Here is a 7,490-nt window from a genome sequence, read left to right on the forward strand (position 1 = left end):
CTTCACCAGATTAGATACCGATGAAGATACATAGATCAATGAAAACCTAGAAGAAGGTGGAGCATCTGATCACCAGCCATCTTAGAACATAAATGATCAGCAGCAAGCAACTGGAAATCAGGAAGCCAGAAGAAATCCAAGAAGAAATGCTAAACTGCCCAGCAGGTTTTCTGACTATGATACGAGTTTTTTTGCTTTATGTGTTGCTGAAGTGTTGATGTATTCATAGCCTTCAACATATAAAGAAGCTATAAACTGCAAGGAAAGTCAGAAGTGGATCAAGGCCATGAGAGAAGAAATGGAGTCTCTGCTCAAGAATGGGACTTGGATTTTGGTGATTGATCCAGGGACTCAGAAGTTGATCAGTTGCAAATGGATTTTCAAGAAAAAGGTAGAAGTGGGAGAAGTTGAAAGCATACGGTTTAAGGCAAGATTAGTGGCTAGAGGCTTCACACAAGTAGAGGGAATAGACTACACAGAGGTGTTCTCTCCTGTGGTGAAGTCTGTTGGCCATGACTGCTTATTTTGATAGGGAGCTGGATCAACATGATGTAAAAACCGCATTCTTACATGGAGAATTAGAGCAAACCATCTACATGGTGCAGCCTAAAGGTTTTGGGAAGCCGGGTGAGGAGCAGAAAGCTTGCTTACTGAAAAAGAGCCTGTATGGGCTCAAGCAAAGTAGTGATAAGGCTCGTTTCACACATTTTTTTGGGATAAAATTCTTTGTTTTTCGGGAGACTAATGTGTAATCTTGAGCCAGGTGTGTAGAGAGTCTGCCAGGTCCATAAGATTGTAAGAGTGACCAGGCTGACAACGGATCAAGGAGAAGTGGAGCAAATTACAACTCGCTGCCAAACTGATCAAGAAAAAATTAAGATGAAAGCAGCGATAGCAACAAAGGAGACAAAGAGAATATTCTAAGGATCATTTTACAAGGACACAACCGACCTTTCAAAGAAGGATTGCCCTAGGGATTAGAGCCTCAAACCTCCATATATAAAGGGAGGGGAATGAAGAAGGAGGCAGCTCTCTCTTAGCTCGGTCTCCGAGCTCACATTACTCTTCGATCCTTAGATTAGTCTCAACACACTTGGAAGATGGGTTAAAAATTCTGGCTATGGTGGTGATTTATTTTCGTTTAGCTGCGCAACACCGTCCTACGTGAGCGAAGAAACAATCTCTTTAATTTCCGTTTGATAAATTCTCATTTTGAAGTATTCTCTAGTTTTAAACTTCGTGGTTGTGAAGCTGATGTTGAATCTGTAATTTAGAATTTGTTCCTGATGCTAATGGAAGTTTTTGTTGCTTTTCCTTACTTGTCTTGCTGATGATGTTTGCGTTTAGCAAGTGACTGGTCGTCAGGAATTTGAATCGGTTGTGTTCGAGCTAGATTTGTTGAATCTTGACCACATCTATTTCGGATTTGTTTTCTATCAATTTTCTGTGGAGATTTCGTTTATGGATGTTGGACCTTAGCTTACGAATGATTCTTGAATGTCGGAGTTATAGGATATTTAGATCTAGCTTATTGATGCCTGATATTGCCGATCTGAGCTTGTTCGCACTTAATGTTGGGAGATTTGTGTTGGATTCGAGTTTAAGCTCGTAGATCTGGAGAGTTCTGTTTTCATTCTGCATGATTATGGTTTGATTCTGCTTTTACGTAATTCCATGTTGTCCGTTAGATTAGATCTGCAGTTTTAAGCTTTATTCTTTGTGTTTATGTGTTTTCTGAATTGTGCTCTGTTCTAATGACGTCTTAAATCCTGTTTATGCTTTGTTTCTCGTCGATCACATGAAGTAGTTATCAAACTTTTACTTTACAGCAGCTTTTGCATGGATTGTTAGTTGAGGGGATTGGTCCCCACCTTACTTTTACCTTTTGTTTAGCTATTTCAGGAAAGTTTCAGTATCACTTTCTCTCAGTTTAATCCAGTTGATCAGTTAGGAGTACAAGTGGTCAACCAGTCTTAGCATAATTTAGTTTAATGGATTAGTGAGTTTAGTTTCCTTAGTCCCCTTAGTCAAGTAGGATAAAACTTATCCCACCCAATATGCGTGGCAGCAGCCACCCTGAAGAGTCCGCAACTCATGTTTAAACCCTCATCTTTGTGGGATTCAACCCTTACTTCCCTTTGCTAATTAATAGTATCGTGGGTTGAGGTCTTGGAAGTCCTGGTTATGGTTCGCGCGCCCAGCGGCACGTAGATTGACTTCGTAGAGTCGTCTTGATCACCTAGAATTGTGCTACTTGTTCCGTGTGTGAGTTTTGCATAACAGTTTAAAGCACTTCTTCTGGATCAGTCGGCGTTTATACTGTTGATCAGTTTGCGTTAATTTTATTTCATTACATAGCGTGTGCGGTCGGAATGAAGAGACGTTTCAAATGGCGCCATTGTCGGGGATGAAGGCGTTTTACAAACATTTGTAGCATAACATTTTGGTGTATAAATTGTAATAATTTTTTCTTTTTCTCAGATTACGAGCATTAGAGACCAACAATCCTTCCACGATGAACTATGTCAAATTGGTCAGGGAGAGGAGTGATAAAGCCAGTCACCACCCATTTTGGATTGTCAACCGCCCTGCTCGTTGGTCTAGAACATAGTGGTGACAAGAATAGAAAAGCACTAGGATGGACGAAGTATCACGGGTTTTGTTATGAAAATTTGGTGTAAATATTGTAGATAAACTGCCAAAGGATAGCGAGTCCAAATAGCCAAAGGAAGAAGGGGCAGAGCCAGTCACCGCCCATTCAGAGCTAACCACTGCCTTACAAGTTGCCTTGAATGCGAGCGGGGAGGAAGATCATGACACAGCCATCGAGGGTTAATCGTGGTCAATATCCGCATCTGAAGAGGAGGAAACCAACAAGGTTGACGACCAGGAAGATGATTCCGAGATAGGCTCACTGTATGCTCATATGGATGGTGAACCACCGCATGCTATCACCGATACACCAGGACAAGAGGCAGTCTACGTGAAGCCCCACCTTTTAGCCATTTTGCCTGAATTCTTGGGGAGGAGCTACGACAATACATACGAATTCCTGCATGAATTTTGCAAAATCTGCAGGGTTCAGAAGAGGCCCACTGGATCAAGTGAGGATGACTTTAGGCTGAAAGCCCTTCCCCTTTCTCTTAAAGAGGAGACAAATACTTGGTTCTGGAGGCTACCATCCAATTCTATCATAACATGGTCCGATTTCAAGAGGATGTTTTTGGAGGAATTCTTTTCAGTAGCTAAGACAAATGCGCTCTGGAGGGAAATCCAAGGAGTTACACAAGGGTGTGATGAGAGTTTGAGTAAGTATTGGTTAAGATACATAGGTTTGTTAGACGCATGCCTAAACCACCATATGTTGGAAGTGGAAATTTACTCCAAATTCTATGAGGGGATGAATAAGGAGAGCAAAGACCTGGTGAACTTATCGAGTGGAAGAAGTTTTGCCAAACTACGGGTTAGTGTGGCCAAGAGAATTATGGGAAGACTTCTTTAAGCGAAAAGGGGCTTCAACGATCCACAAGTTTTCCTGCTCTGGAAAGATATGGTGAAAGCTGCAACGGAGGGAAATGACAATCAATTGGAGAGTCGGGTTGACAAGCTTGAGAATGCACTTTTGCCGGCAATTGAGAAGAATGAACCGCAAGCTCCCCCAGTCAGGGCCAACATGACAATTGATCAAGTGGATCATTACCCAAATACGACTGGACTTTGGAATGCAAATAGGAGCTTAAATCCTGGAAGGCAGGGAAACGTACCTTGGAGAGAACACTTGAACTACAGATGGGAAGAGGGCAATCCTGACCTACCTCATCCGAGCTGGTTAAGAAGAAACCAACCTGATCCGTACCCACCAAATCCATATCTAAATGCCACCTATGTGCCCCCTTATCAAATTAGATACCAAAGATACCAACACCACTCACCCCAGCATTACAAAAATTCCCCAGGTTATAATCCCAACCAGTTCAATCATTATCCTTCATACCAAAATCAACCCAGCCAGTCTTGGAATCATAACTGTGAAGACTACCTCCCAAAATGGTCAAGGCGGAACCACCAAAACTAGACTTTCCAACCTTACCAAAGCCAACCCTATCCCAGTCAGAGTCAATACCACAACTTTAACCAATTCAAACAATGTCTCCTTCATCAAAAGGAGTCAAAACCTTGCCCACTATCGACACCCTAACACTCTGTGCCATCAGCAAAACCTCGGTCGATTCCTATGTCCAAATCAGCATGTAAAATCTATGGAGGAAAAGATTGGAGAATTATTTGCCTCGCAACAAAGCTTCAGGAGTTACCTGCAATCAAACAATGAAGTTGCGCTAGGATTGCAGAATACCCATAAGGAGCACAAGGCAAGCATGTACAAAATGATCAAGTAAGTATCCCAACTAGCTGACTCCATAAGTGAGATGAATGGGAATTTAGTAAGGCTCCCATCGATAGAGCGTGTACATTACCAAGAAGGAAAGAGGGATGGCAATGGAGCAGCAAGGCAAATTATCATTAGAAAGCTGGAACGATGGCCCAAAATTGATTGAGAACAAGGATCCCTCTAACCATAGTCTGTGTCCCATGGAAAAGAGAAAAATTAAGGGGACTTTCAAGAATCATAAGAAAAGAATAGTGACAACCCTTATGACGTATCAACAAAGGAACCCATGGGAAGAAGGAACAAAGGAAGAAGAGGTTATTCCAGATGCTTTTTCCTAAGGAGCAATTGTATTATGTTGTGGCACCTCCCAAACTGATCAGTTTGGCGGGAAACTCAGATCCACATGATCCAGTGGAATTTGAAGAGGAAGCTGATGAGAGGAAAGCTGAGGCTAGTGAGGAGGAACTGCAACTTCATGAACCTAAGATTCAAGGGACTACAAATTGGGCACAAAGTACTACTCTTCCCGTCCAGATAGAAGCTGATGTCAGACAAGCTCAGGTCAAAAGGGATCGGCCCACACACCATTGTACCAGTCGTGATAATGAAATCGCGGAACTTCACGGAAGTGATCTGGATTATAACTCTTCTCTAGTAAATGATCATAGGGTCAAGTTGATAGGAAACGATTCAGGGTTATGCACAGTGGGAGAAATCCCATTGCACGTACCCAGTTTGCTCATTTAGTGGGGCAGTTGATGAATATCCCAGGAGATCCACTTGATCAATCGAATATAAATATGTTGGTTATCTACAAGGTCAAGTGAATCCCCAAGGTATTTACAACTTCTGTGAATAAGTGTAAATATTGTTTTTCGTAACTCCTTTTTAAGAAAATTCGGAACAAAGTGAATTTTAAAATCTAAAAAAATATATATTTTCGAAGTTTCTAGCCGAATATGGGAGAGAATTTTAAATTAGATTAAAAATTTTCGGATCTTAGACCATCTCGACCAGATTGCTTGGGGAATTTCTACTTTTCATTTTTTTACTAAGTGCTTACATAGGGTTAGTTCTTAAAAAGGGAAAGGATACATACCGTGGTGAAGGAAATGCGTTCTTACTCAAAGAGATCAAAACGGGGGGAGATTTTGAAATTCAAAATTCAAAAATTTCGCAGGAAGGCGTACGGTTGCCTACATCATTGTCATTGTTTCCCTTCCCTTTTCTCCTTCTTTGATTCTTTCTTTTCATTTCCTTATCCACAATTTCACTTCCCAAACCTTTCGATACTCTTAAATTCACGATGCCTAACTTTCTCTCTCTCAGTTTCCGGTGCAACCGAGCTCTGCTATCGTCAGATACCGACCAACATACCATGGATAAATCACTGGAGGGAAACCCTTCTCAGAGAGAGAACACGCAACAATCATCCACAAGACCCAGAGTCAAGAAAATTCCATCTACTCCGCGACCAGATGTCGCGGCACCGTCAACATCACATGCAGCGGTGTCGCTGACAACCTCCACAACTCGCCCACCAGAAGCATTCGTGAACGAGTCTTATCTGCAAATTTTGGAGGACTTGAAGGGGAGATTCTGATCAACGGGAAAAGTAAGTGAATTCCTCACCCATATGGCCGACGAACTCAATAAGGAGGAGGCCTATCCTAGCCCAATCCCTCCAGAATTTCCTCCCAAAACCGCAACCGAAGCTGAGACGCCCACTGCACAATCCCTCTTTGCACAGAGAGAAATTTCTGAAAACCTAACTACCTCTCATACCTCACTCACAAGAGAACCTATTGAGGAGGACGACAATGTCCAACAGAATAAGGAGATGGATACAAGAACATATGGTGAAGAGGGTAGCTAAGCGGAGAATGCAGAGGAGGGTAACGAAGATAGTGAGGTAAAGGGTGTGGAAGAGGAGAATCTAGAAGGGAGTGAGGAGGTGGAAGAAGAGGGTCATGAAAGAAGTGACGAGGCAGGGGAGACTGAGAAGGACGTGGAGAAGAAAGCCAAGAGTGAGAGCAATTCTATTGAGAAAGCAAAGGATGTTGTGGTTTTAGAGGAAGAAAAGTCAAGTGATGATGAGAGGACCTTGAACGAGAGGGTTGTGCGGAGAAGTATGAGTACACCCAGAAGACAAGAAATGGAGGAGACCAGGGGTACGCTTGAAGAGGCCGCTTCTATAGCAAGTGAGGAGAGGCATGCTACATAGAGAAGGAGGAAGGGGAAACAATTTGCAGTCCCTGACAAGAAGAGGAAGCCGCGACAAGCCTCTTTGAGTGTGGTGATCCAGGAACCCTCCAAGGATCCTATCTAATACCCTATGACCAGTCTGTTAGAGTTTGTATACTAGATATCACCTTTCAAGTGATTGAATACTGTAAAACTCTTTATTTTATTTTCCAATGGATGAAACAGATTATTTTTGTCATAATGTTGTTATATTTTATATTTAATGGATGTTTATTGCATGTTTAAATGTATAAGTAACTTAACAAAGTCTAAGTCTTTGTTTTAGTAGACCGGTTATGGGCGTCGTCCACTTTAAGGTAACACGGTCAGTTCTGAACAAAGAAAAATAAGAATTTCACAGCCCACATAGGCCTAGACTACCTATCGTGAAAGGTTGCAACGCCAGTCCGCATATTTCTAAGCCTTACTGAAATAAGATGACATTGGTGTGGTAGAGCACTGAATTGGATCTAACAGCGAGACAAGTCTTTATGCTATCTACTGAAAGACGAGGTCTTGATAAATTATTTATTTCTTAATCAATGTACGTTAGCATTGAGCATACGGTATTGATTATGCACTACTTTGACTTACCAAATGGTGCGGGTTTTTCGCAACCCAATAATCCTGGTATGTTGGGTAGTGATAATTAATATCTAGCAGTGCTAGGATTGCTATTATATTGAATCGTGCGCGAGGTGAGTCTCGTTTGATAACGTCCTCAAGAGGTGCTCGAAACAAAGCTTTATTATTCGGAACCTAGCTAGTTGGAGTTTGATTACTCTATAAATAATAAATAAGCGTTTCTTGCTAAGTCCACTCTTGGAATTAATAAGATGTTAATTAATTAAGTTCA

This window comes from Salvia splendens, chromosome 18 (assembly GCF_004379255.2).
Source record: "Salvia splendens isolate huo1 chromosome 18, SspV2, whole genome shotgun sequence".
NCBI lineage: Eukaryota > Viridiplantae > Streptophyta > Magnoliopsida > Lamiales > Lamiaceae > Salvia > Salvia splendens.